At 39.9% G+C, this 10,702-nt stretch overlaps 1 non-coding gene across 1 annotated transcript; it reads left to right on the top strand.

Annotated features, from left to right (window-relative positions):
• Positions 1–10,166: 10,166 nt before the first annotated feature.
• Positions 10,167–10,274, top strand: LOC148561845 (small nucleolar RNA R71). Its single transcript, XR_015886963.1, has one exon. It is a non-coding gene; the product is annotated as a small nucleolar RNA R71 (small nucleolar RNA).
• The last annotated feature ends 428 nt before the right edge of the window (positions 10,275–10,702 follow it).

Here is a 10,702-nt window from a genome sequence, read left to right as displayed (position 1 = left end):
CACCTGGATTCTTGGAGAAATTCAGTTCAATAGTTTCACAAGATAAGATGCGAGCAGAAACCAGCTAAATTTTTTGCTGGGACTGTAGGAACCTGAGGTAGCGATCGATCAAGAATAAGTAAAAGCTTGTAAGAAACACACAAAAAGAAGAAAATCCTACATGTAGTACATAAAAGACTACAAAAACTATGTATAGTTGATAAGTGTAGAAAAAAAGTTCATAAAGTTTTTGCCTTATCAAAGGTAAGTTAGTGGCCCACATGGCTAATCCTGCTAGCAAAGCTACTTTTCCAGCCACATTTGAGATGCCAGCTTTATTCCACATGAGCATCTACAATGAAATCTCTTGCAATGTTAGCCTATATAGTTTATGATTGAAAAAGGACTTTGCATTGAACAAGTTGCTTATTAAATTTACCTCTTAGATTTGATTAGTGTTGTCCCAAAAGATAATGTAGCAAAGTCCATGGGCTGTGAAGAGGACCGTTGCAGTGGTCCTAGCTAGATGTGGTACTTGATACTTCCCTCTAAAGTTAGGCCAATGAACTGCAAAAGCGAAGACACTCTTAATACTAGAAAGAACAGAAACATCATGCAAATATTTCCAACAAAGCCTAAGGTCATTGCTAAATCTTCCAGCTTGACCTCCCACCTATGCAATTAAATAAGTGACGCAGATGTGACAACTAAGTACCTAACACTGTGGTCATTCACATATCTGTTGAGTCATAAGAAAATTATCATGATTAAATAAGTGAAAAGGGGATAATACCAACCAATGATCAGTAATACCAGGAAAGGCAAAAGCAAGATAGATAAGAATTGCGTGACTGCCAAGAAGAAAAGAACACGTCTAATTGAAGTTCAAATTCATGGAAATGATTGATAAAAATGAAATTGAAATAAGAAGGAAGTACCTCTCGAAACCAGCTAAATGGGACACACCTCATCAGGGGTAGAAAGAGTTATGCTGCAAGCAGTGCAAATGCATTTGAGGGAAAAAATGAAAGAAAGAAAAAACCATAGATTTCTAAACAAATAAAGATTCTAATTAATGGTTATATTAACATGATCTTAAGTTTTGTTAAGTAAACAAAATTGAAGTCCATGAAATGATCAGATATCCTTCAAAGAATACATCTATAATTACTAAGCTTGGAAATAGCTACTCCAAGATTAGCTGATATCTCACACCAATCTAGAAAGTGTTAACCGTAAATGCAACTAGAACCAGATCAGAAAATACTATATCAGTCTCTATAGAAATTAAATTATGACAACCAAGCTTTTTTATTTAATATGATAATCAACAGTTTTCTCCAAGCTAGAAGAATGGAACTTTAATAGAATAATATAATACTTGCTAGTGAAACCAAAATCTGAAAAACAGAGAATATTATAGCAAATTAACATGTTTAGATTGAGATCTAACACGCTATGAAAATAGGAATAAATAAAGGCATTTCATTATGTGAATTAATAACTTACCAAAGAGTATGCAGAATAAGCAAAATCGGAAGCACCATAGTTCACACCATCAAATACAAAGGCTAATGAATTGATTGGTTTTTAATACCTTGTATTCAGACTGGGCTACTTTGGCAAGAACCCTAGTAGGATCTTTGGAAGCTCCTTTAGCTCGTAAGAAATCAAGCACCTCGAAGTTGGTGAAGGCACCATTATTTGCCTCTAAGCTATCATCAACAAAATTGTTATCAGAGCATTAACCGAAATCCCTGCTAGAGGGTCAAAGCTTCAATTGAAAGAATATATAATTTTGGGGGGAAAACATTTTAAAAAAAGTTATAGACTTACATTTTCATCTTTGAGAGAGCAGAGAGTGAGAGCAACGGTGACAAATGCTACTGAATCAGCGGGGAAGCACTTCAAAATGAAAATAAAAAAGGAATGAAATGCAACCAAAAACACTCAGTTTTTGCGTCAATCTTGAAAGAGTTGTACTATATTGTCCTGATGTTGAAGGACTAACCGCAGAGTCCTGTGAACTACGGCTCCTGTAGCACTTTCACCATAACTCTCAGCAAACTCTGAATCAGCAAACAAAAATTTTATGAACAAAATTAACAAACTACACAGCATTTCATATTATCATTGTTTTGAACAAATATGAACAAAATTATGAACAGCAAACAGACATTTTATGAACAAAATTCACAAAGTACACAGCATTCAATATTATCAGTGCTTATGAACAAGTATGAATAAAAAAATGAGCAAAATTATGAACAACAAAGTGACTGTTTAACAAACTACACAGCATTCAATGTTCTCAATTTATCACAGTACTCACCGGCTGTGAAGAGGAAGGGCAGTGGCAGAAACACAACGGCGACACAGAGAGAGAAGGAGAGTGCTCAAACAGAGGAGACGACCAACGAGCTTCCAAACGATGGCGAGGGAGCTTCCAATCACGGTGACACATCTTCCTACGACGGCGACGGATCTTCTACGGTGGTGGTGGAGGCTATGTCTGTGTAGGGGCTGTGGTGGCTGCGCTGCTGTGGGGCTGCGAGGCTGTGGGGTTGCGTGGAGCTGCGAGGGCTGATGCGGGGGCTGTGTGGTTGCAGTGGCAGCAGAGACTGCGGTGGCTGCGGGTGGCGGGATGCAGGGCGAAGAGTTCGACGGATGAGGGCGAAGAGGAGTGTGAATGGAGTGTGAATGGTGTTCGAATGGAGTGTGAATGGGTGGTGATAAAATTAGGGTTTTCAATATTTTCGACGGAAAATTTAAATTACAGACGGATTTTCCATCTGTAATAATTTAATAAAACGCAGCATTTTGTCTATTTAATTACAGACAGATTTTTCGTCTGTAACCATTTTTCACGGAAAAAAATTAATTTTTCTGACGAAATTATCGACAGATTCTCTTTTCCGTCTATAATTTATGCTAATCCATTTTTTTTGTTTTCCGACAAAAAATTCCTCTGAAATTCCCTCCGTATTTTAGTGGGATAAAATCTGTCGGAAATTTCCATCTGTAATAACTAGTTTTCTAGTAGTGTGTTCTCTTGTAGTTGTAGAATTCTTCTTCTCTTGTAATTCCTTTGTATTGTTAGTTGTAGTTTATGAACTTTCTCTTATAGATCTACATTTATTCTTCAATGCAATTGGTAAGTTCTTTGTTGTTTCATAATTGTTTTCCTTTTCTATTGTTGATCTCTTGCTATTCTAGTTAGATCTCTCTTTAATTCTTGTAATTTAAGTTGTTTACTTTTATTGCCTTCCAAGTGTTTGATGAAATGCTTGGTTGGATTTTAGTGTAGATTTTGTTCCTCTTGGCCTAGGTAGAGTAATTAGTGACGCTTCAATTATCTAATTCCTTTGTTGATTGACAATTAGAAGTTGCTAATTGATTTGGATACCACTAAAGCTAGTCTTTCCCATGGGAGTTGGCTAGGACTTGTGGAATCAAGTTGATTCATCCACTTGACTTTCCTCCATGGTTAGAGGTTAACTAAGTAGTAGCAATGGACAATTGTGGTCACCATTGAGGAGGATAATGAGGATAAGACTTTGGTGCACGAAATTGTGATCTCAGGTAACGGCGCCAGAAACTCTATACGCATGTCTTAATAAATCGTTTTTCATTCACAACTTCGATACAACTAACCAGCAAGTGCACTGGGTCATCCAAGTAATAAACCTTACGTGAGTAAGGGTCGATCCCACGGAGATTGTTGGTATGAAGCAAGCTATGGTCACTTTGTAAATCTTAGTCAGGCGGATATAAAATAGTTATGGAGTTTTCGAATCATAAATAATAAATAGATAGAAAATAAGGATAGAAACACTTATGTATATCATTGGTGAGAATTTCAGATAAGTGTATAGAGATGCTTTCGTTCTTCTGAATCTCTGCTTTCCTGCTGTCTTCATCCAATCAGTCCTACTCCTTTCCATGGCTGGCTTTATGTAAGGGCATCACCGTTGTCAATGGCTACATCCCATCCTCTTGTGAAAATGGTCCAAATGCTCTATCACAGCGGCTAATCATCTGAGGTTCTCGATCATGCTGGAATAGGATTCACCCTCCTTTTGCGTCTGTCACTACGCCCAACAATCGCGAGTTTGAAGTTTGTCACAGTCATTCAATCCCAGAGTCCTACTCGGAATACCACAGACAAGGTTTAGACTTTCCGGACTCTCATGAATGCCGCCATCAATCTAGCTTATACCACGAAGATTCTGATTAAGAGATCCAAGAGATACTCATTCAATCTAAGGTGGAACGGAAGTGGTTGTCAGGCACGCGTTCGTGGGGGAATGATGATGATTGTCACGTTCATCACATTCAGGTTGAAGTACGAATGAATATCTTAGAAGCGGAATAAGTTGAATTGAATAGAAAAACAGTAGTACTTCACATTAATCTTTGAGGAACAGCAGAGCTCCACACCTTAATCTATGTAGTGTAGAAACTCTACCGTTTGAAAATACATAAGTGATGAAGGTCCAGGCATGGCCGAATGGCCAGCCCCCAAAACGTGATCACAGGATCAAAAATACAATCCAGGATGATTCGAAGATGTCTAATACAATAGTAAAAAGTCCTATTTATAATAAACTAGTTACTAGGGTTTACAGAAGTAAGTAATTGATGCATAAATCCACTTCCGGGGCCCACTTGGTGTGTGCTTGGGCTGAGCTTGAATGTTACAGGTGCAGAGGCTCTTTCTGGAGTTGAACGCCAGGTTGTAACGTATTTCTGGCGTTCAACTCTGGTTTGTGACTTGTTTCTGGCGTTTAACTCCAGACAGCAGCGTAGAACTGGCGTTCAACTCCCTTTTACATCGTCTAAACTCGGCCAAAGTATGTACTATTATATATTGCTGGAAAGCCCTGGATGTCTACTTTCCAACGCAATTGGAAGCGCGCCATGTTCAGTTCTGTAGCTCCAGAAAATCTACTTTGAGTGCAGGGAGGTCAGAATCCAACAGCATCAGCAGTCCTTCTTCAACCTCTGAATCTGATTTTTGCTCAAGTCCCTCAATTTCAGCCAAAAAATACCTGAAATCACAGAAAACACACAAACTCATAGTAAAGTCCAGAAATGTAAATTTAACATAAAAACTAATGAAAACATCCCTAAAAGTAACCAGATTCTACTAAAAACATACTAAAAACAATGCCAAAAAGCGTATAAATTATCCGCTCATTACAACACCAAACTTAAATTGTTGCTTGTCCCCAAGCAACCGAAAATCAAATAGGATAAAAAGAAGAGAATATACTATAAATTCCAAACTATCAATGAAACATAGCTCCAATCAAATGAGCGGGACTTGTAGCTTTTTGCCTCTTGAATAGTTTTGGCATCTCACTTTATCCATTGATGTTTGGAATGATTGGCATCTATAGGAACTCAGAGTTCAGATAGTGTTATTGATTCTCCTAGTTCAGTATGATGATTCTTGAACACAACTATTTTTTGAGTCTTGGCCGTGGCCCTAAGCACTTTGTTTTCCAGTATTACTACCGGATACATAAATGCCACAGACACATAATTGGGTGAACCTTTTCAGATTGTGACTTAGCTTTGCTAAAGTCCCCAATTAGAGGTGTCCAGGGTTCTTAAGCACACTCTTCTTTTGCTTTGGACCTTGACTTTAACCGCTTAGTCTCAAGTTTTCACTTGACACCTTCACGCCACAAGCACATGGTTAGGGACAGCTTGGTTTAGCCACTTAGGCCAGGACTTTATTCCTTTAGGCCCTCCTATCCACTGATGCTCAAAGCCTTGGGATCCTTTTTATTTACCCTTGCCTTTTGGTTTTAAAGGTTATTGGCTTTTTGCTCTTGCCTCTTGGTTTTAAGAGCTTTTGGCTTTTTCTGGTTGCTTTTTCTTTTCATTTTTTTTTCGCCTATTTTTTTTTCTGCAAGCTTTGTTCTTTGCTGCTTTTTCTTGCTTCAAGAATCATTTTTATGATTTTTCAGATTATCAAATAACATGTCTCCTTATCATCATTCTTTCAAGAGCCAACATATTTAACATTCTTAAACAACAACTTTAAAAGACATATGCACTGTTCAAGCATTCATTTAGAAAACAAGAAGCATTGTCACCACATCAATATAATTAAACTAAGTTCAAGGATAAATTCGAAACTCATGTACTTCTTGTTCTTTTGAATTAAAACAGTTTTCATTTAAGAGAGGTGATGGATTCATAGGACATTCATAACTTTAAGACAAAGTTACTAACTACTAATGATCATGTAATGAAGACACAAACATGGATAAGCACTTAACATAGAGAAAACGAAAAAACAGAGAATGTAAGAACAAGGAATGAGTCCACCTTAGTGATGGTGGCGTTTCCTTCTTGAGGAACCAATGATGTCCTTGAGCTCTTCTATGTCTCTTCCTTGTCTTTGTTGCTCCTCCCTCATTGCTTTTTGATCTTCTCTTATTTCATGAAGGATGATGGAGTGTTCTTGATGTTCCACCCTTAATTGTCCCATGTTGGAACTTAATTCTCCTAGGGAGGTGTTGACTTGCTCCCAATAGTTTTGTGGAGGAAAATGCATTTGAGGCATTTCCGGGATCTCATGGTGATGAGCTTCATGCGCCTCTTGAGCTCCATGAATGGGCTCTCTTGCTTCCTCCATCCTTTTCTTAGTGATGGGCTTCTCTTCATCAATGAGAATGTCTCCTTCTATGAAAGCTCCAGCTGAGTAACATAGATGGCAAATAAGATGAGGAAAAGCTAGCCTTGCCATGGGGGAGGACTTTTCGGCTATTTTGTAGAGTTCAAGGGAGATGACTTCATGAACTTCTACTTCCTCTCCAATCATGATGCTATGAATCATGATGGCCCGATCCACAGTAACTTCGGATCGGTTGCTAGTGGGGATGATGGAGCGTTGTATGAACTCTAACCATCCTCTAGCTACAGGCTTGAGGTCCAGTCTTCTTAGTTGAACCGGCTTGCCTTTGGAGTCAATCTTCCATTGAGCTCCTTCCACACATATGTCCATGAGGACTTGGTCCAACCTTTGATTAAAGTTGACCCTTCTAGTGTAGGGGTGTGCATCTCCTTGCATCATAGGCAAGTTAAATGCCAACCTCACATTTTTCGGACTAAAATCTAAGTATTTCCCCCGAACCATGGTGAGATAATTCTTTGGGTTCGGGTTCTTACTTTGATCATGGTTCCTAGTGATCCATGCATTGGCATAGAACTCTTGAACCATTAGGATGCCGACTTGTTGGATGGGTTTTGTTAGAACTTCCCAACCTCTTCTTTGGATTTCATGTCGGATCTTCGGATACTCATTCTTCTTGAGCTTGAAAGGGACCTCGGGGATCACCTTCTTCTTGACCACAACATCATAGAAGTGGTCTTGATGAGCTTTGGAGATGAATCTTTCCATCTCCCATGACTCGGAGGTGGAAGCTTTTGTCTTCCCTTTTCCTTTTCTAGAGGATTCTCCGGTCTTAGGTGCCATCTATGGTAATGGAAAAACAAAAAACTTATGCTTTTACCACACCAAACTTAGAATATTGCTCACCCTCGAGCAAGAAAAGAAAGAATAGATGAAGAAGAAGAAGAAAATATGGAAGAGATGAGGGAGATATGTTTCGGCCAAGAAGGGGAAGAAAGGGTTGTGTTGTGTGAAAATGAGGAAGAATGGAGGGCTATATATAGGGAAGGGAGGGGGGTAAGGTTCGGCCATAAGGGTGGGTTTTGGGTGGGAAATTGATTTTGAATTTTGAAGGTGGGTGGAGTTTATGAGGTAGGTTTATGGGGAAGAGTGGATGGATGTGAGTGGTGAAGTGGTTGTAGGGAAGAGAGATTGAGGTGATTGGTGAAGAGTTTTGGGGAAGAGTGTTTATGGGATTGTGTGAAAGAGGGGTGAGAAGAAGTGAGTGGAGGTAGGTGGGGATCCTGTGGGGTCCACAGATCCTGAGGTGATCCTGTGGGGTCCACAGATCCTGAGGTGTTCAAGGATTTACAATCTTGCACCAAATTGGTCATGCAAAATGCCATTGCACACAACTCTGGGCATTCAGCGCCAGATTGGTGCTTGTTCTGGGCGTTGAACGCCCATTTGTTGCCCATTTCTAGCGTTGAACGCCAGAACCATGCTTGTTCTGGGCGTTCAGCGCTAGCTCTTCTCCAGGGTGCAATTCTGGCGTTCAAACGCCCAGATGCTGCCCATTTTGGGCGTTCAGTGCCAGAACCATGCTCTGTTCTGGCGTTGAACGCCAGCCAGATGCTTCTTACTGGCGTTTAAACGCCAGTAAGGTCTTCCTCCAGGGTGTGATTTTTCTTCTGCTGTTTTTGATTCCGTTTTCAATTTTTTTTATTTATTTTGTGACTCCACATGATCATGAACCTAATAAACATGAAAAACAATGAAAATAAAAATTAGATAAATAAGAATTGGGTTGCCTCCCAACAAGCGCTTCTTTAATGTCAATAGCTTGACAGTGGGCTCTCATGGAGCCTCACAGATGTTCAGAGCATTGTTGAGACTCCCCAACACCAAACTTAGAGTTTGGATATGGGAGTTCAACACCAAACTTAGAGTTTGGTTGTGGCCTCCCAACACCAAACTTAGAGTTTGACTGTGGGGGCTCTGGTTGACTCTGTTTTGAGAGAAGTTTTTTATGCTTCCTCTCTATGTTTACAGAAGGGTAACCTTGAGTTGTAAACACAAGGGAGTCCCCATTCAATTGAAGGACTAATTCACCTCTGTCAACATCAATCACAGCTCTTACTGTGGCTAGGAAGGGTCTTCCAAGGATGATGAATTCATCCTCATTCTTCCCAGTATCCAAGACTATGAAATCAGCAGGGATGTAAAGGCCTTCAACCTTTACTAACACGTCCTCTACTTGTCCATAAGCCTATTTTCTTGAATTGTCTGCCATCTCTAATGAGATTTTAGCAGCTTGTACCCCATAGATTCCCAGTTTCTCTATTACAGAGAGGGGCATGAGGTTTATCCCTGAACCAAGGTCACACAGAGCCTTTTCAAAGATCATGTTGCCTATGGTACAAGGTATTAAGAACTTTCCAGGATCCTGTTTCTTCTGAGGCAATGTCAGTTGATCCAGATCACTTAGTTCATTGGTGAACAAGGGAGGTTCATCTTCCCAAGTCTCAATACCAAATAATTTGGCATTCAGCTTCATGATTGCACCAAGGTACTTGGTAACTTGCTCTTCAGTAACATCCTCATTCTTTTCAGAAGAGGAATACTCATCAGAACTCATGAATGGCATAAGGAGGTTTAATGGAATCTCTATGGTCTCTAGGTGAGCCTCAGATTCCTTTGGTTCCTCAGAGGGAAGCTCCTTATTGATCACTGGACGTCCCAGGAGGTCTTCCTCCTTGGGATTCACGTCCTCTCTTTCCCTTACAGGTTCGGCCATGGTGATTAATTCAATGGCCTTGCACTCTCCTTTTGGATTTTCTTCTGTATTGCTTGGGAGAGTACTAGGAGGGATTTCAGTGATCCTTTTACTCAGCTGGCCCACTTGTGCCTCCAAATTTCTAATGGAGGACCTTGTTTCATTCATGAAACTTACAGTGGCCTTAGATAGATCAGAGACTAAGTTTGCTAAATTAGAGGTATTTTGTTCAGAGTTCTCTGTCTGTTGCTGAGTGGATGATGGAAAAGGCCTGCTATTGCTAAACCTATTTCTTCCACCATTATTAAAGCCTTGTTGAGGCTTTTGTTGATCCTTCCATGAGAAATTTGGATGATTTCTCCATGATGAGTTATAGGTGTTTCCATAAGGTTCACCTAAGTAATTTACCTCTGCTATTGCAGGGTTCTCAGGATCATAGGCTTCTTCTTCAGAAGCTGCCTCTTGAGTACTGTTGGATGCAGCTTGCATTCCATTCAGACTCTGAGAAATCATATTGACTTGCTGAGTCAATATTTTATTCTGAGCCAATATAGCATTCAGAGTATCAATTTCAAGAACTCCCTTCTTTATAGGCGTCCCATTATTCACAGGATTCCTTTCAGAAGTGTACATGAACTGGTTATTAGCAACCATGTCAATGAGTTCTTGAGCTTCTGCAGGCATTTTCTTTAGGTGAATGGATCCACCTGCAGAAGTATCCAATGACATCTTGGCTAATTCAGACAGACCATCATAGAATATATCCAGGATGGTCCATTCTGAAAGCATGTCAGACGGACACTTTTTGGTCAGTCCTTTGTATCTCTCCCAAGCTTCATAGAGGGATTCACCTTCTTTCTGTCTGAAGGTTTGAACATCCACTCTAAGCTTACTCAGCTTTTGAGGAGGAAAGAACTTGGCTAAGAAAGCCTTGACCAGCTTATCCCAAGAGTTCAGGCTATCCTTAGGTTGAGAGTCCAACCATATTCTAGCTCTGTCTCTTACAGCAAAAGGGAAAAGCATGAGCCTGTAGACTTCAGGATCTACTCCATTAGTCTTAACAGTATCACAGATTTGCAAGAATTCAGTTAAGAACTGAAAAGGATCTTTAGATGGAAGTCCATGGAACTTGCAGTTCTGTTGCATCAGAGAAACTAATTGAGGTTTCAGCTCAAAATTGTTTACTCCAATGGCAGGAATGGAGATGCTTCTTCCATGTAAATTGGAATTAGGTGCAGTAAAGTCACCAAGCATCCTCCTTGCATTATTATTATTTTCGGCTGCCATCTCCTCTTCCTGTTCGAAAATTTCTGACAGGT

The sequence above is a fragment of the Arachis ipaensis genome, chromosome B6, assembly GCF_059453495.1.
Source record: "Arachis ipaensis isolate K30076 ecotype BB chromosome B6, ASM5945349v1, whole genome shotgun sequence".
Classification (NCBI taxonomy): Eukaryota; Viridiplantae; Streptophyta; class Magnoliopsida; order Fabales; family Fabaceae; genus Arachis; species Arachis ipaensis.
This window is presented reverse-complemented; position numbering and strand designations above follow the sequence as displayed.